General features: G+C 38.5%; 1 long non-coding RNA gene across 1 annotated transcript; it reads right to left on the bottom strand.

Moving 5' to 3' along the window:
- Positions 1-16,767: 16,767 nt before the first annotated feature.
- On the bottom strand, positions 16,768-19,645 carry LOC133533111 (uncharacterized). The gene is made up of 3 exons (XR_009801799.1): positions 18,921-19,645; positions 18,642-18,815; positions 16,768-18,024 (listed from the first exon to the last, which is right to left on the bottom strand). It is a non-coding gene; the product is annotated as an uncharacterized LOC133533111 (long non-coding RNA).
- Positions 19,646-20,608: the final 963 nt, after the last annotated feature.

The raw sequence follows: 20,608 nt of genomic DNA, 5'->3' as shown, positions 1-20,608 counted from the left end.
TATAAGTCACTGAGTTAGATAACTTATCATAATATTGTTTTCGTAATTCCTTAGATTTTAACAAATTTTCCTTGGCATCCTTATGAGCTATTTGTAGTCTGTATTTTAATTCTAGAGCATAATTATCGGGATTATACAGTGGTTGTACAGTTTTAATCAGATTACTAGGGATTTGACATTTTTTTCCGAAAACCAATTCAAATGGGGCATACTTTGTAATTGAATGTACTGTTGTATTGTATGCAAAGCACCAGAACGGTAGCCAATCGCTCCATGTGTCCGGGTGACCATCGCACTGAATTCTCATAAAAGCGGCTAAATGTTTGTGCATATTTTCCAAAGCACCTATCGATTGGTGGTGATAAGCGGTCGAATTAATCTTATTTATTTTTAGTAACTTACATACTTCTTCCATAGTGGATGACATAAACTCGGTACCTCGGTCCGTTGATATCATACCTGGAATACCGTATCTTAATATAAAATTACTAACAAGAGTTTTTGCTACGCTAATCGCATCCTTGCGTTGCAATGGGTAAGCTTCAATATATTTCGTTAGCTCGCATTGTAACGTTAGGATGTACTTATTACCTTCCGTATCGGTGTCTAGCGGTCCAAGCAAGTCGAGGTATATTTTCTCGAATGCTGACGACGCTGTTGTCGTGATAACCATAGGTTGTCGTATATTTTTAGAGTACTTTGTTACTTGACATTTACTGCATTTTTTCACGAAGTCTCTGACGTCACTCTCTAAAGTTGACCAATAATATTTAGACTTGATGTTACTAACCATTCGGCGAACGCCGGCATGTCCGCTGGTTGGTAGTAAATGATAGTCGTTAATGATAACTCGTCTCTCGTCTTTGTCATCTATTCGGATTATATTTCCTAGGATTTTTATTCGCGGTCCGGACCAGTCTTTCATCGTTTTTATTTCATTTAACAATGTTTTTATAAATAACGCGTTTTTATCATTTTTTATCATACATAACTCGTCTATATTTATATTTCTACAGAAATCACTCAACATATTCACAAATACGGCTCGCGTGAAATGAGACATATAGTTAAGGTTTATGTAGAGACGTTTTTTATCCCTTGCGTACGCGAAACAATCTTTTTCTCTAGTTATTAACTTATTTTTTCTTAATTTTCTTAACTCGTGTTCTGATTCAAACAACATTTCTATTGAGTCATTAGGTTTTCTTAATATTTCCGCAATTCTCGGCTGATCAGACCTTGAATTCTCGGGTATACTAAGATCTCCTACACTCTCGTCACACAACTCCTCCTCTTGCCTCAACTTTTTACTCTGTTTCCTTGTCATAACTGTAACTTGTTCGCTCATACTTTTTAATTCGTCGGACGAAATTGAAATTCTACTTAACGCGTCTGCCACTACGTTCGAACTTCCTTTTATATATACTATTTTATAGTCATATTCCTCTAATTGCAATCTAAATTTAATTAATCTACTTGACGGATCCTTCATGCTGAAAAGGTATAAGAGTGGTCTGTGGTCCGTCATTATTGTGAACTGTTTTCCAAATAAATAAGGTCTAAAATAGCGTACACTCCAGACGATTGCTAAAAGCTCCTTTTGAATGACAGGGTAATTTAACTCGGCTTTATTCAAGGGTCTACTAGCATAAGCTATAGGTCTCTGATCTTTGTTACATAGTACCGAACCGATTGACCTTGAGGATGCATCTGTTTTCAAAATGTACTCATTTTCTGATGAAAAATCTGGGTATTGTAAGATAGGGGGAGTAATAAGTTTCTCTTTTAATTTATTAAACGAATTTTGGCATTCCTCTGTCCATTGAAATGGTATATTTTTCCTACATAATTTGTTCAATGGTAATGTTATTTCTGCGAAATTTGGAATAAATTTCCTATAGTAGTTGCAAAAGGCTACGAATCTCCTAACTTCATCACTGTTTGTTGGTGTTGGGTAATTCTCTAAAACTTTAGTTTTTTGCGGATCTGGTAACACGCCTTCCGCTGATACTACATGCCCTAAATAAAGTAGTTGTTTTTTCAGAAAATCACATTTTTGGGGGTTTACTCTCAAGTTGACCTTACGTAATCTTTCTAATACGTCGATTAAGTTTCTATTGTGTTGGTCCATGTTTCTGCCGAAAACAACTAGATCGTCCATGTAAATAAAACACTTTTCATATGAAAGTCCTGACATTGCTATTGACATTACCCGGGAAAATGCACTGGCGCTGATTTTGAGGCCGATTGGGAGCCTTTTCATACGGAATTGACCTTGACCTGATGAAAACGAAGTTATATTCCTACTGTCTTCGTCCAATGCTGTTTGATAATAAGACTGCTGTAAATCAAGATGGCTAAAATATATTGCACCCGACAGAGAATCTAAAATATCGGTAATATTTGGCAGTGGAAATTTGTCGTCCTGGATAACATTGTTTACTTTTCGGTAGTCGATGACTAAACGCCATTTCTTTGTATTGTTGTCAGACTTTTTCGGTACTAATAGTATCGGACTATTCCAATCGCTTTTAGATTCTTCAATTATATCGTCTTTAATCATTTGATCGACCTGCCTATTAACCTCCGATTTCATTGACGCTGGCAAGCTATACGGTTTCGTATATATGGGTTTCGTGTCCGGTTTCACAGTGATACTTTGGGTCGATACATTCGTAGTTCCTAATTTATCCCCGTCTAAATAAAAAACATCGGCGTATTTGGCACATATTGACTCTATAAGTTTTCTGTCTTCGTCATTTAAATGATTTAACTTTAAAGACGACAATAACCTTTTAACCCTTTCTACTCCGTTGTCGCATTTTTGAAAGTTGCAAATGTTATAATCACTCAAATTATCTAAAGTAGGTTCAAAAATAGGTAATTTTATGATTTCGTCACTTGTATTTAAAATTCGCACTGGTATTCTACTTTGCTTAACTCTACTTATACTTCCCGCCAAAAATACATTTTCGGCCAATTTTTCGGAGTTTATAACGTAATCCTTTCCTAAATCGAATGATTTTACTTTAATTAAATGTATAGACTCACTTCTCGCTGGCAAAGATAAACAAGTTTCGTTTTCATTACTTCTTTGTATTCGTAACACACACCTTTGATTTCCATAATGCAAAGTAAGCTCGTCCTTTGTTAAGTCTATGATCGCATTATAAGTTCGCATGAAGTCTAAACCAAGTACTCCGTCCGCATGACACGGCATATCCTGATCTTGCAAAACGTGAAACCTATGCCTAATCTGTATCGTATTTCCGTCATGTAAAGTCACGTCCGCCACTTGTTTACTAGTAATACTGCCACCTTCTCCTGATATAATAGTACCCTTCTCATATATCTGCGATTCTGTGGGAACGTTACTTTGTTGTAAAATTGATATACTTGCGCCATTGTCAATCATAAGAATAAGATTTTTTCCACCTACAGTAAAATTTACATAGTCTAATCCGTCACATATAGTTAAAACTTTATGCTCGAAAAAACTGAACTCTGTCTGTCTCGTCACTTGTCGAACTATGAGGGGTCTGCGGCTCGTGTGTATATGTATACACGTTTCCGCGGTGTCCACGACTCCTGCGAGTACTGGGATGTCCCCTAAAATTCGTACGTTGTCCACGGCCCCTGTGAAAATTATTACTAGGTACAGTACCTCTATTAGTGGGATAGCGTGGTATCCATGGGCTGTGGTAGGCTCTGGCTCGATTGGGTTGGTAGCTGGTGGGCCCGCGCCCACGCCAGCCGTAGCGCTGTGGCTGCTGGAAACCTCTTCTGTAGCCGTAGTTCATGTTCATGACTACTGGCTCGGGCTGGGGTCGCGCCAGCTCCTCGTCTTGGGCAGCTCTGACAGCTTCTTTTAATTCTGTGTATTCTCGGGCTGCTAAAATGGTACTAAGACGGCGGTTCCTCAAACCGTCCGTGAATTTCTTTATAGCTAAGGACTCGTTGATTGGTCTAAGGACATCGCGCGCCTCGGGCTTCCCGTCGGCTTGCGCTATCGTTAGGCCAATGAACAACTCCTCGATCTTATCACCATATTGAGTAATAGACATATCGCGTTGTGTTATGTTATTTAATTGTTCAAGTAAAGAGACTGCGGATTTCTTCGGCAACAAATATTTTTGTAGATCAGTCACTAAATCGACAACAGTTTCATAACTCGATTTAAGTTTTAGTTGCGCAATTTTATTAATTCTTGTTTTAAGGACAAATGAAATTAGTAATTTTTTCTCGCAACTTTCGTTCAATATACTGTCTAGCATTTCAATACCGGAGATCATTTTTTCCACGGTCTCCTCCTTGCCGTCCAAAATAGGTATTAAGCTGTTCGCTTCTTTTATTTCGAATTTTTTCTCCATTTTAATTGGTTTTTCGGTTACACACTCTAAAACTTTATATTGTAAAATTTTACTATAAGCTTTATCTATTTTTTCACATAATAATTCTAAAATATAACACTCCTCGGACTCAGACAGATCATCTAAATTAACAGAAGTGATTAAAGATTGATAGTCCTCATATATCAACTGTGCATTGCCAATTTTTTCCTGACCTTGTTTTAGTTGCCTTCTAGCCTCGCCTAATTTTCGTAGGTATATGCGTATATTTTCTAACTTATTATATATAGTCTGTAATTCTAAATTCATACCCTTAACATTTCCGACGCTTTTCACTCCCGACACTTTTCACTTCACACACACACTATACGTAGAACGCCGCGCTTTCATCCACCGCTTATGCGCCTTCCTCCTCGTCGTCCTTGGCCGGAACTGACTTCCTCATGGACAGCCTAGCTTGCAATCGTGCCCAAACTTCTCTCCTGACTTCTTTGTGTATGTATTTTTGCTGTGCCTTCTTGAAAAACTTGTACAGGACGCAGCAACCGATGAGGGCGAGTACGACGAAAAGAACGCTTATAAGGATGTTATTGACCTTTGTGTGATGCTCGCTCGTGCCCGTCGCATCATTCGATCCAACCGCATTCTGGGTGATCACAACCTCTTTCTCCTCCTGTTTGCTGTATCCTTGCCCCATCACGCCTGAGTTACTGTATTTTTTCTACACGAAAATTGTCCATAATCGTATTAATAGTCTGCAGTACTGTCGCTTACGCAGCCCATATTGTAATAATCACGCTAACACTGAGGCGGCGAAAACGCTGACACCAACATCGTGCGGCCCGGCGGAGCCCGCGCTCGAGGTCACGGTCGCCATGTGGCATGTATGGGACTGAGAGGTGAAATCAAAAACAAGTGCTTACTCGCGAGCGTCTGTATTGTAACTAACTCAACGTACATTGTCAACTTATGTATATCTATATCTTACACTACTACACACACCTCACTTCGTTGCCTAAACACGGTACTCGACTAAAAAGCTCTCTATTATATCACGATTGTATAAAATACTATTAGATACTTAACTCTCGGTTCTGACCACGCTAACTTGGCAGTAAGGGTGCATACATACAAGGTATATTCGGTATCGTGTTCTGATTAGGAAAGAGTAGAAGGATTTTTTTAAGCGAAAATGTTTTCTATGGGGCAGGTCGTACAAGTCGGCCGGCCCTCCATTCAAAGACCAAAAATTTTTCAGTTCAGTTCAGTTCAAATATACTTTATTCATGTAGGCCTAGCAACAAGCACTTATGAATAGTAAGACAGTATTACATAAGTATAATTATCTTAAGCTAATTATCAGAGCAGTTTATTGATGTTGTAAATATTATTCCATATATAATAGTAATGAATATAATTCATAGATCAAATTTAATACTAAGAATTTCACAACATTTCACGTCACATCACATCATATCCCTAGAATTTTGTTTATCCGGATTATACCAAATAAACAAAATTCTCGGGATATGATGTCAATAGTGAACTTATTAAGCATAAAAAAAAATGAATTGCATAGCTATCATTACTTTAGATTTTATTCATATCTAAAAACCACAATTTCGTCACTCACTCACTCACTGATGATAATCAAAACTGTTTGGGTACTTCCTGAAGTTCTAGGAAGCTGAAATTTGGTATGTAACATAGTATTAGTACACACAAAAAAAAATCTTAAACTTAAAAATTCAAGTTTGTGCAGCCCCTAAGGGTGTGAAAAGGGGGGTGAAATTTTGTATGGGGAATCAATAACCGCTGAACCGATTTCGTTGAAATTTGGTTTGTAGATAGGTTTTGTTATGGGGAAGGATAAAAAATAGTTTTCAACTCTATAATCACCTCGTAAAGGTAAAAAGAGGGTGGAAAAGGTCGTTAGGGGGAAAAGGGGGTTGAAGTTAGGATGGGGAATCATTGAAACCAGATTGTATAAAAGATGCCCCCAGATACGTATTTCAGGATTTTAAATAGTAAATTAAATTAGGGGATGGAAGATTGTGATAAGCAATTTCAAAAAAGAAGTGTAGTGCCACCAATAACATTTTCATGTAAAATGTTGCCAAGACGAAACCATAAATAAGGCTCGCCCTGTCAAAAATTTATCAGATCTCTTGTAGAGCCAAACTTGTAACTCTACAAGCCCTTATTTGACAAACTCAACTTTAGTCAAAATATGTAGCTTGGCCGTTTCATTACTACAAGAACTATATTGTATATTAAAAAATAATGAATAGTGAATAAATTTTTCACCTTACGCCCAAGTGACGGTAGCGGAACAGACAAGCCACATATTTTCACTAAGGTGTAGAGTTTGTCAAGTTACAGTTTGTAGAGTTAGAAGCTTGGCTCTACAAGAGATCAGGAGGCCTACCGCGAAAATCGAAGTTCGTCAATTGCGGGCATTTTTCTCTGTCACGCTAATTACGTCTTAGTAAGAGTAAAAGAGAAAGATCCCCGCAATTTGCGAATTTCGATTTTCCCGGTAGGCCCCCTGATAACTTTATGACAATGCGAGCCTTATGGTTTTGTCTTGGCAACATTTTACATGAAAATGTTTTTGGTGGGATGTTATTTCTGAATTTAATATTTCCAACATCGCGGCATCGCGCCAACGGTTGCGCTCCCCTGCAGTTTTTGCACGTTCGGAAGTCCCTAATTTGACGTCTGCCGCCGTATACGACCGATATTATTGAACGAGACCCGCCGCCGACGCAACGTTGGAACACAAAAGAGGTTAACACTTCCGTTTCGTGACATTTGTCAAACTTCAAAAAGGTTGGCAGTTTATTTTTTTACCTGGAACCATTTTTTTTCATGAATGACAATAGGGAAGATAATGTTTTTGATGTGTAGGTATACGAGGTGGAATAAATGATTGGGTCTAAATTACTCTCTAGAATGATATACGCACTAACATAGAGTTCGGCCAAGATAAGCCTGCAGCGATTTTTATAGCCTCCTAGGAAAACTCCTAGGAAATTATGACGTAAAAATTGCACAGAGTATGTAGTAATGACTAAAACGATTATCAGACCCGACAACGGGGGCCTACCGCGAAACACGTTCGATGTGTTCGCTCCCTGTCACACTTACGTACGAATTTATAAGTGCGACAGAGAGGCAACACGTCGAACGTGGTCCGAGGTAGGCCATCGGGACTGACTTCGGGCCCGATATCGGGAAGTGTGGATGTAATTGGCCCTTAAGGGCTGGCTCGGTGTACCCTATTGTTTGTGTCAGCGCGTGGCATCACTTGGCATGGCATGAGGTGGCATGAGGCAGGATGGCATGGGTCTCACATCTAAAGGTGTGTTCACACATGAGTTTATTTTTAAATAGATTCATACATCTTTGGATATCGCTGCGCACCTGCGCCTGATAGCGGTACGTTTACAATTTATACGAAAACTTTGCCTCCTTATGTGTGTTCTACCGGTTGTATAATGGGCTGTGCTCTGAACTATTTAACATAATCAGTGATCGGAACTATGGGAGTAAAACTTTAACAAAACTTGTTAAGCGGACATAAAATAGTGCATACAGCCCTAAAAATATTCATGTCCATGGGGATAGGAATAGTATAGTACTTACAGCCATAAAAATATTTACATTTATAGATATTCGAATATTTTTAAGGCTATAAGCACTCTTTTTACGTCCTCTTGATAAGTTTTGTTAAAGTTTTACTCCCATAGTTCCGATCACTGAACATAATGCCCACGGCCGCTTTCTATCACCGCACCGCTTGCCGTCGGCAGGGTGTTCATCCTCACACTCTAGAACCTAAATGGTCGCGTACTGTGCGGTCTAAGAGATCCCTGCCGAGGTTTTCCCGAGGTTCTACAGTATGAGGTTTTTCAAAATTTTAAAAGGTTCAGCAACGCGCATGTAACACCTCTGGAGTAGTAGTAAAAAGAAACACTCAATGTTAGAAACTAATTATGACTAGTGAAACTAGGCCTCCATCTCGGTTAGAATATTTTATTTCACGGAATTCAGTTGAACAATTAGCCAGCCTCGACCTCTATACTCGTAGCCCCTCGACTACTACTACCTGCGACATGCCTGCGACACAGTAACGCAAACCATGGCACATCTACTGGCGTGCCGTGCGTGGCTTGAGCGGAAAAGAATTGTCAAAATTATTGTACAGATGAAAAAAATATCGAACGCCTATCAAAAAGGCACTACTCCCAAAATTTCTTGCAAAATACGCCTACATGTCCAATGTATAATCAAAGGAAACCAACTTTCGTCTAAATTGCGCAAAAATCAGTTTTATATCTGTATAATTTTGTAATGGATCCAAACAGTTTACAATTTCTGAAGGAAAGTGTCGTATTTTGGTTCAAAAACTAGACTTTTTGGGTAGCATCGTCCAAGGGCTGAAATTATCGTACTTTTGGGTACGATAATGCTCTATGGAACGTAGATCGTACCGGAGCCCAAATTATCGCACGCCTGGCAACTCCCACATGCTCGGACCTTGGTCTGAGGGACGGGACAGCCAGGGCTGTCAACACCGCTGCCTACTGATGGGCATCCATCGTATTAAAAATAAAGCTCAGCACGAAAAGAAGTTGAAGAATTCATCAGTTGAGGTCATCTCAACTATATTGGGTGCTTTTTTATTAATTTTCAAAAACTTACACTAAGATGTTACAATAAACGCCACGTTTCGCTTATGGCTCCTCTACACGATGGACCATCATAGTGGCCCACTAAGCTGGGCCATCGTGTAGAGAGGGTAGTGGTGTCGGATGGCTTATGGCGCGGCGGGATGGCGATGGGATGGCCGCGGTGTCGGTTTTTCGTCCGCACATCAAAGGCAGTGGGCCAGCGATGGCTGTACGCATCTACACGTGGCCCATCCCACAGTGCGTGCTCGAACGCGGTCGAGTGTGGACGTTCGTGCTGTGTATTATTTTGTTTTTAAATGACGAGTATGTGGCCGCATCACAAAACAATAAAGTTTTTAGAGTTATATCGGGGAGAAAGCGTAACATAATGGAACCCCAAACATAAAGACTAAAACTATAGAAATAAGGTAGCAGGATATTTAAAAAAAAAGTTTTTATAACAAATAGTGCACGAATTAATTAGAGGATTAGGAAAATTACATATACATTACGCAGACATCTGTATATACAGTACATTTACAATTGAAATAAATGAATATACCAATACTAAAATAAATAAATATTAGATACCTACATATCTAAATATATATACATACATAAATTACATATATGCACAATATATACCTACACAGCGGCACATTAAGGAAGAGACAAGTAATGATTTTTCAGTAGGGTTTTAAAGCTTTGAAGAGTTTATTGCACAAATTAAATTGACTTGGTTGACAACCTGTCTGAACCCTGCCTATGAAGCCGATGGTCCCAGGTTCAAATCCTGGTAAGGGCATTTATTCGTATGATGAGCATGGATATTCATCATGGATGTCTTCTATGTATGTAAGTATTTATACATATGTATATAATATGTATATCGTTGTCTAAGTACGTACCCACAACATAAGCCTTATTGAGCTTTCCGTGGGACTTAGTCAATTTGTGTAATACTATCCTATATTAATTTATTTATTGCGATAGATAGATAACATCCACCATAATCTTCTACGTCATTTCTTTTTATTTACTTCACACTTGCACAGGCTGGGCTTTCAAAATCGTTGCTAACTTAGCTTGGTCTGACTTAAACGAAAATCTGTCTGCGCCCTCCTTACAGATCAAAAAATTAAATATTTCTTTTTTTAGCCATCTAATAATAAAATATCTAGTAATATGTTGAATAGTCTGACCCTTAATTAGCTACTTATACTATACTTTATTTGGACATTGTGAAACAGGCCCTAAGTCCCACAGTAAGCTCAAGAAGGCTTGTGTTGTGGGTACTGAATACATAGAAAACACCCATGACTCAGGAACAAATACCTGCGCTCATCACACATGCGTGCTTACCGGGATTCGAACCCGGGACCATCGGCTTCATAGGCAGGGTCCCATTAACCCAGACAGGTCGTCAATATACAATGTGTTTGTCCACGTATAGTGGAGCCGTTAACCACGTATAGTACGATGAATTTTATCGACAAATCACCCTCATACCTATGTTTTTTCTCAACCATTTTAAAACTGCAGCCCTTTAAAGTTTTATGCTGCCAAACATGACTGCACACTAAAAAAATACCTATCGCACATTAAAAAATTAAAAAAACCATTCGATAGCTTATGAATTAGGGCATTAATTTAACGCATAAATGCTACAGAAAATTTTCAACAATTACTCGAGAATTGATAACAAACAAAGATAAAAATTGTCTTCAAAAATTTACTTTTTTTTACATTTTATCTTTTGTTTTGGAAAACGAGGGCGTTGACCTGTGCTTTTTTATTGTTAAATGATAGTACAGGACATGAGCTAAAAGTTGACCTCAAAATTATAGCCCTAGTTAAAACATTTCACAAGTTTCACGAGTCCAAACACGACCTTCTGTAATGAGCGTCAACGTATTGGTATGATGGAAAGGGACAAAAGATTATTAGCGGCTTGTTAACTTTAGTAGACGTTTATGAATAAGGGGGCTAGTCTTCATCACACTTGCTCGAAAAAGATCTTATTTTATGTACGTGTACTAAAGGACAAATGCCTACATTGTACCCACGGGAGTTATAGATTGTGAACAAAAATGTCTCCCTAGGGAGTTATAGGTTTTTTTTTAAATTACGTCACTAATTCATACGAACCAAAGTAGGTATTTTACACTATTTTCAATCGTGGCTGAATGCCGGATGGGTCTGCCTTCGATGACAAACCTGTCAAGAATGACAATATGGCGGACGAATGTTTTGTCACCGTATTTAAGAATTATTTCGCTTAAAATTTAGTTTTTCTTTCGCAAGTGTGATGAAAAAAATAAGATAAGGGGAATAAGAATATTGCATTGCAAACTCTGGTTTTTAATGCACTCCAGCCCAGCCTGCGGCTTTCGTGAATTATCACCCTCGTGTCCAATATTCCACTTTCCCCCCTCGTTGCACAATGTACTATCAATGCAAGCAAAACTTTTTTTAAGAAGTGTTATGATAAAAATAATATTTAAATACCGAATCATTTATTTCTTACCCTCAAAAAGTACAAATCAAATGTTATGATATGATATGATATGATATTTATGTCTTCGATGGCGCTTACGCTGCACTGCGTCGCATTTGTATCGGAGCATCGTTTATAACGGCGGAAACGCCATCGACAATAGGTCCCATTTCATAGATGACGTCAGAAATATACAAGCTAATACTATTAGTGGTTTTGTATATAAAAGTACTATATAATAGGTATATGAATAAAATCAAGGGTCTCCAAACCCCGGCCCGCGGACACCCAACGCGACAACCTACGGTCCAGTCCGTGGGAGGTTTTTAAGCAGAGTTGAGAGCGCAGGAAGGTTTTCGTGGTGGCGGACACAAATCAAACAATCATCTTCATGCAGGAATTATATTGTATAATTAATATTCATTTGGAATTAGGTATACATCACAACGACTGTAGAGACTTCGTAATAGTATTTCAATTATGTTTTAAAATAAATTAATGGACGACACATATAACTTACAGCTACATAGGCGGCTTGTGAAAAATGAGAGAGAGAGAGAGAGAGCGAACTCTATGGTCACCTAGCTTTTTATAGGAAGGGAGCATAGACAACCATGAAAAGTGTATTTTTCTAACAAGGTTACCAAATGGATCCCAGGCTCTAGGCGGATTTTTGAGAGTGGAACTGTTCCGTCTGTTCCTAACAGCAGCAACGAGACCCCCTCCCACCCCTCCTCCGGCATAAAAACCGATAGTAGCCCGTGAGAAAGTTTCTGAGCTGTAATATGGCCCTCGGGTAAAAAAGTTTGGAGACCCCTGCTCTAGTCCATCGCCCGACGACGCCCTCACTAATATAATCAATATAATGGCTCCCCTACACGATGGCCCAGCGTAGGCCAGTCCAAGGGACGCATTTATGCGTTAGAGGGAGCAAGTGATATTGCCATCACATTCCACCGCATAGCTGCGTCCCTTAGACTGGCCTACGCCGGGCCATCGTGTAGAAAAGCCCTCACACAGTGTATGGGCCATTTGGTTTTCAAACAAACAAACAAAAAAGCTATGCCCCTACCTTTGCACTTTTTCGATTTTTTTGATTACTGTAAACATTAGAAGCGAAAAACAGAATTCATAATTTTTTTTAAATGTTAAATAATAATTAAAAATTGAAAAAATAAATAAACGTAGAGGCTTAGCTGTGATATTGATATACGACCAATTGTGTCTAATTATTTTAAATAATGTTAATATCCAGAGAGGAAAATGAGGACTAAGTTTGTATGAAATCGCGATTTCGCGCGGGTTCACTCCTCTACTTTCGTCTTTAACACAAAATATAAAACCCTAGCATGAAAAACTGCATAGCATATACACGATGTTTTTAAAGTTTGTTAATTTCAAGGGTGCATTCCTGAGCTTAAATTAAGTAACTTTCTCAAAAACACCGGCATTCTAATTAGCTCCATTTCGGATATAATTTTTTTTTTTCTTATAAGGCGCCTACGAGCGTGTACACTTACTTACCTTAAGGCCTGTCATTAGTTACTGAATTAATAAGGTGTGTGAAGCGCTGTAATGCATTACATCTGTGAGGGGGACAGAGAAACAACATATACTTATCCCTTTCAGCAGAAACTACCCTGAAAAGGATAGATATAAGTATTAGGGCTATTATTATATTATTAATAACCCCTTTAAATATAACTGTCTATCATACTACTAACTTGTTTATAGGATCGATATCTCAATTCGAATCTAGCTACAGTTTCGCTTCGCAAATCATATACTGGATCAGTATTGAAAGGAGGCTCTGGACGTTCTCCGAGCAGGCTGGCAGTCCCCAGAAGTACTTCATACCCCAACAGCTTGGATAAAGCATAATAATGCTCTATGTCACCTTGTGGGAGGCAATTCTTGCAGTATGTGCCTATGTCTGATTTGGTCCCTCTATCTGGCACTTTTAGTTTTCCAATTTGATTGGACATAAGCAGAAACTTCTTTCCATGAGGCTTTAGGTCTATTCCTCCACAAGCAAACCCAGGCGTTTCTATGGAGTACCTACAAAGGTGGTTAAGGTAGGGATAAATTTCCTCACAATCTCTTCGGAAATTGGTAACAATATTAGTATTGTAATCTTCTGGTATTATCTGATCTGCATTTAATAGTAGATATTTTTCATTATCCCACTGAGCACCAGGTATTGGGTTATGTTCGTAAAAATACTTTCTGTGTTTCACTAGTGTTGCCGGTTTTGATAATAGATCAACAGCTCTTCGTAAATTGCTGAGCAGCAAGTTTTCTGGTTGAGGGACTGCACCTTCATGATCAGTTACATCCTTCGCAACTGCAGGAACATAGGTAATGCCTTCGTGTTGAAATTTGCCTACGGCATTTATTAGACTTTGTATTCGTTTAGGGACCCAAATACTTTGGGCAATATAATTAAAGTCTGCATTTAATGGATACCTGTATGTGTCAGTCACACAGGCTGGAGTATACATATTCTGTGACAGTTTGACCTCAAGCAAGCCAAGACATAGTCTGTACAGTGCATAGATGTCAGGCATTGGAATTTTATTGTTTCTTGATGTTGTGTAAACAAGATGGCAAATACTCAAACCTATTCCTCTTGTGGTGACAGAAAGCGTAAGTGATATAGGTGTGATGTCAAGTGTCATGGCTAAAGAGGATCTAGAAGCCCTCATATTCATCATACAGATGTTTATATCACAGTTAGTATGAACTATGAATCCATTTACAGTTTCCCTTCTTAAATTGTACACTGGATCATTACAAGTGATCGGTTCTGGACATTCTCCAAGCAAACATAATATATTTTCAGAGCTAACTGACAGTTTTGATAAAGTGTAATAATCCTCTATGTTGCCTTCCAGTGAGCAGCTCCTACAGTAAGTGCTTAATTCTTTACTCCCTCTATCAGGCACTCTAAGCATTCCCATTTTATTGGATATAAGTAAACATTCTCCTCCGGCTGATGTAAAATTTATATGTTCACATGCAAACTCTGGCATTTCTTCAGAATTTGTATGAAGGCAATTGAGGTATATTTCAACTGCTTCCCAGTCATATCTGAAATTCCATGTATCATTGTAATCTGCTTTTATAATGTCATCTGCATTTAATAGCAAATATGCTTTTTCATTCCACTGAGCACCAGGAATTGGATTATGTTCGTAAAAATACTTTCTCTTTTCTACTGATGTCTCCGGATTCGATAACAGTTCAACGGCCCTTCGTAAATTACTTAGAAGTAAGTTTTCTGGTTGAGGAACTCCGTCTACATCCTTGGCGACCACAGGAATGTATGTTATGCTATTATATGTAAAAACACCAACTGCATTTATTATACTCTGTATTTGTTTAGGAACCTGGATATACTGGGCAATATCACTTATGCCTGCTTGATCTACATACCGGTAAGTGTCAGATGAGCTAATACAAGTGCTATACAGTTTGTATTCGAGTAAGCCGAGGAACAATCTATACAATGCATAGATATTAGGCACTGGAATTGGACATTCATCTTCGTCAGATGTATCATCTGAATCATCCGTCGGAAAATATGTTGATGAGCTCTTTACAAGCCTGCAAACACTCATTCCTATTCCTCTGGTCGTGATGGGCAACTTAATCCGCTGGGGCAACATTCCTTCAGCGAGATTTGCAATAGCTGGGTGTTCCTGTACCATTCGATTTCCGAAGTCAACTTCATGCTTTCTTCTTTTATATCTTCGACCACGATTAGCAGTTGCCATCAGGACCACGAGTCAACGACAGCAAGCAAAACATTAAATAATACACCTAAATTTTGACTCGCTAAACGCTCGCCACATGCTGAGTCCGGTTAATGCACAGCCAAATAATGTACATCCCAATAATTGGCGACCACTTTTTTGGACGCCAATTATCGGGTTGTACATTATTGCCCTGTACAAACAGTGGCTTCGTATTATTGGCCCGGACCGAGCTTGTACAGCCTGATAACGCTCAACCCAATAATACACGACCCTATAATGCGAATCCATTTAGTGGACGCCGAATATTGGTCGCACATTATTGGCCCGTACCGATAATGCTCGACCCGGGATTGCTCAACCCAAGAATGTACAGCCCAATAATTGGCGTCCACTTTTCGCTACAAACCACAGATTATAAATATTTGACACATAGAGTGATATTCTAGGGATGGGGCGACGATTTTTAAGTTTACGATTCAATAATGTTGCCATGCGCAAAAAATAAGCAGATAATGGTATGATCAGTCCAGACAGGAACAAGTTTTCGTCAATCTGATTAAATTGCCCGATCAATGAGACGTAATTTTATTAGAATGACAGAGGAAGGTGCCTGCAATTTGCGAACATAGATTTTTGCGTTTAGGCATAGCCCTGGTGGTGTGGAAGTGGTCCACAGATTATGATCAAAGATATTGATAAAATGGATGTGCGGAAGCGAGAATACCTATTTGTGACACTAGTATTCGCGTTTGGAGGATGTTTTTAAATTTATGGGGCATAACCCCGGCCACAGACGCACGGAATTTTCCCAACGGATGACATGTGCAAGCGAGACCGCGACGTCCCGTTCACACTTATTCTACGGAAACTGAATGAAAATTCCGTGCCTCTGCGGTCAGCCTTCTACATTTTATTCTCGACGCCCTTGTACTTATTATATGTACAACTAATTTTAATGTCTATCAATCGACTCTTCTCGACGAATATTAAGAGACACTCCTTAACAATTTTTTATTTTTTGCACCTGACTGCGACTTGTTTGCTGACAAAAATCATAAACTTTTTAAAGATGTTTTACGTTATTGTGAATCAGCTTTTTAATTATTGTCATATTTATTATATATGTATTTTTATTACCTAGCTTATAGCTCTATTACTACTTAATTTTACAGCGCATTGGCGCCCGTTAGCTGTAATGTCAAATTGAATTTCAATAAAATTGTATTTCTCTTCTTCACATAGGAAAAGTTTTCAATAAAAGTTCTAATCCACTGTACGTATTTTATTACCTTGTCACAATTTTTTTTACAATTCACTCACTAGGTATTTGCATGATTTAGGCAACGAACCAACTTTTAAACATGTGAACTTAAGTGCCAATTTCATCCACAGTTTATAGGCCTAGGCGCCTACCGCGAAAACCGAAATTCGCGAGGATCTTTCTCTTTTACTCTCGCTAAGACGTAATTAGTGACACAGAAAAATGCCCGTAATTGACTAACTTCGTTTTTCGCGGTCATAGCCACATCTGCTGACATCGGACCCGATTTCGGGCCCGAGAAAGAATATTTTTCAGTTTCATCAAATAATCATATGAAAAAATATCAAACATTGAACAATTAGAGATAAAGTATTTTCTACATTTCACATAATGTGCTGATATTCCGTGAAACTGAAAACAATTATCAGGCCCGATATCGGGAAGTGTGGATGTAATTGGCAATTTAGGGGCCGCTATACCATCAAGTGCCGCTATACCAACACTTGCACTGCGTATGCTATCAAAATAGCTTTTCTTGGCCAACTCTAGACATATTCATCATATAATACTTTAATACTCATGCCAAGAATCCTGTTATTTATAGACCGTCCCTTTCAAATCAATCTAAGAAAACGGGACGACACTACGATGTTGCCACTTTTTAATTTCTACAATTTCTTGTCGGTTATAGCTGTTCACTTGTGTTCAGCATGTCAATACTCTTTACAAAATGAGAGCGTAACTTCGATTACATAGAGGCAGCTAAGTTTTTGTAAATAGCTAAAATAAACACATATCACCTACTTATTAAATGAAACAAAATAACATTTTAGTATTTAGTTACTTATACAATCATCTGCCAAATTAAAAACAAAATTAAAAGCTATGTTATAGGAAATACTCATAAAAACAAGTTTTATAATTTAAAATTATTAAGAACTAGCGACCCGCCCCGGCTTCGCACGGGTTACACGAAACCTAAACAAATTATACACCTAAAAACTTCCTCAACAATCACTCTATTGATAATAAAAACCGCATGAAAATCCATTCGGTGGTTTTTGAGTTTATCCCGAACATACATACATACACAAACACGTGAGTCGGGGGGGGATGGAGACTGAGCACGGCTAAAGGTCATTATGCTGCACTTAGATAGATTAAAGAGAATTAAAGAGTAATTTGTTCTTCTTACTCCAGCAGAGCAAAGCATCAATAACTTGCAGTAATAGGTCACAGTCCATGGAGTTATTTATGCAACGTATGAGCTTCAGGTCGTCTGCGTAAAGTAAAAATATTATCATAGGTCCATCATGTCAATTGGAGATCTAACACCAGTTGCCGTTTTTGAGGAACGCCGTTAGAGAGCTCCAGTGGAGACACGGAGGGCGCTGGCAGTGTTGTAGAGAGCATGCCCTGAAGGTGCGAGGGACGGAGCGCAAACGCAGGTGGCAGCGCTGGTTCATGGACTGGTGCTGGAGGCCTGAAAATGATAGGACTGGTATAATCAATCCGATTTTACATGATTAATAGGTACTAACAATTGTCGGTCGCTCGCCTGAGTCAGTGAGAAGACAGGGTAGAGCAGAGTACAAGGAACCAGGTAAACGTAGCGGATCTCCATCTAGTTAAGAGTAAACTGGACACCTAGAGTGCTACCAATGGTAGAGCTCTTAAGTACATGCTGTGATGCTGTTACCGTGGCACATTAGAGCCCCTTTATTATTATTTATTTGGAAATCTAATCTATGACATTAATTGAACATTATACTTTGTAGTAGATACAAATAATTCAATTAGCTCCATGATGGTAGTGTAATATGTGGTTCATATGTGTGCATGTGGCTCCATCAATTGGTTGAACAAGACAGATTTGAACATTTTGAACTGTCGGCTTCCATCTGTGGTCATGTGACGAGCATCCAAACCGACAGAACTATCCATCTATAAAGCAATCGGCCGCCTCCTCTGCGGGCTCAGCTGCAATTGATTGACATTATTGATCATACCTCCGATTATTGTGTGAATAGATTAATTGCAGTCAGACCGTCCGAGCAGTGAAATCACCAAGCGGGGATAATACTAGGCGGGGTACCATACCTAATCTATTGGCGTGAAAGGCACACACGACGAGGGCCACACTTGGCGATGACTTAGGCCGTGCAGGCGCGCGAAGGCTGGTCGCCGGTCGGTAATGCTGTGGCGACAGTGCAGGCGCACCGATCATCATGTCACACAGGATATTGATTGTAGACTCTCCTGTAGTCAATACACCTGAGGAGAGAAGAAAATTATGGCAAAACTTTTCATTTGGGTCAGGTTTCCTCACAATGTAAAATAGCAAATAAGTAGGTATGTAAGTAATAAAATTCAATTTACTTCCACATCTTCGTTGCCTTTTGTCAATTATGGCAGCCAGATTGTTCACGAGGACTTGCTGTTTGATACTCAAAGTGGATGAAGGCAACCTGTAACCTAAATATAAGGCAACATGCAAACCCCTGTATCAGGACATTAGCAGCACCAGTAAACAATCCTCTTTTTTCACATCAAGAAATTATTTACCGTTACCCCCAGGGCGCACCGGCCCAGACCCTTCCGTTTCCTGCTGATCAATAGAATCAAGAGGAATTGGGAGTGCCTAGGCTCTCGAGGAGGTTTCCTGACGTGGCGTCCCACCAAACCCACCCTCCTCCAGTGATTAAAAAAACGTACATACTTGGACTAAGCGTGTCTAGTCCAATTATTTATGTTTTTTGTCACAGAAAAAGAAAAGAAAATTAATATTAAAATTTTAAATAATCTACACATTGATAAAACGTACATAAGTAGCTGGACTAAAACAGTGTCTAGTTCAGTTATTTATGTTTTAGACAAAAAAAAAAAACAAGAGATACAAAATATACTTATACAAGACGACTCGGTGATTCAGCGGTCGCCGCCGCATGGCCCCTGTAAAAATAAAATCATTTTAACAAACATGCTAAGCATTTACATGTTAACACTCTCATGAGCCGTATGGCTCATAAAAGTATTAACATATGTACTAAATAGTCAAGATTAATAAATGTGAGAAGTCCTGAAGACTCGGCAATGGCTTGCGACGTTCCGCACGGCATCTGCAAAAAAGAAAATCTTTAACCAACTAAACTTTGCTTCTATTAACTTAAAATAAAATAAATATACCTTCTATAACACTTGTTAGTCCTGTTAATTTTAATGGTAATTATATTGCTTAAATGGAAGTATGAATTTTCTCAAAGAAGCCTAATATAATTTAGTAGCTCCATTTTGGGAAGTTCCTATAGAATAATATGTAAACAGTACTGCTACTTTAGTATTTTGGTGATTAATTTTCTAGGAAATGATTAATTTCAAATGAATTGAATGTGTTTATGTAAAAGTTCTAAAAATGCAACTGACAGTTTGATCTATGAAATACCAAATTGAAAGATTTGTAGATGACAAAAAAAGGGTTCTAGTAATTGCACAGCTGCCTTAAGTGTATTTATCCTTACCTGTCCTGTCATGTAAACAAACAGTTTTAAGATAATTAACACTTAAAATGTTGTTGTATACTTATAAAAACTCACCAAGTATTAAAATCGACCAAATAACCTGAAAAATGTCATTTCTAATAAGATTTTCATCAATAATCCCAGTAACGAACGGATCACCTCAAAAACATTTGACATTACGATGTCTAGATTGTCTATGAATCGTATTGTTGGAATGACACTTTGACGTCACGTTTATACATGATAAGACACGCAAGGATGAATACACAAAAAAAAACTTGACGCTCACCAGACTGGACTGATAAAATTGATAAACTTAGGTTGCCAGTTCCGCTGCTCAATGTGATGATTCTCGCGTAGGCTGCGACCGAATGCTGAAATAACAAGTTAAAATACTTTAATAGTATCGTATTATAGTACCTTTTTAGTATTTTTTTTTGCGTAAAATGAGACTCTTTATTTATGATGTCATAGGTAACAGGGGGCCTACCGGGAAAATCGAAATTCGCAAATTGCGGGGATCTTTCTCTTTTACTCTTACTAAGGCGT

This window comes from Cydia pomonella, chromosome 28 (genome assembly GCF_033807575.1).
Source record: "Cydia pomonella isolate Wapato2018A chromosome 28, ilCydPomo1, whole genome shotgun sequence".
In the NCBI taxonomy this organism is placed as follows: Eukaryota; Metazoa; Arthropoda; class Insecta; order Lepidoptera; family Tortricidae; genus Cydia; species Cydia pomonella.
The sequence above is the reverse complement of the archived record's forward strand: the minus strand, read 5'-3'. Positions and strand labels throughout refer to the sequence as shown.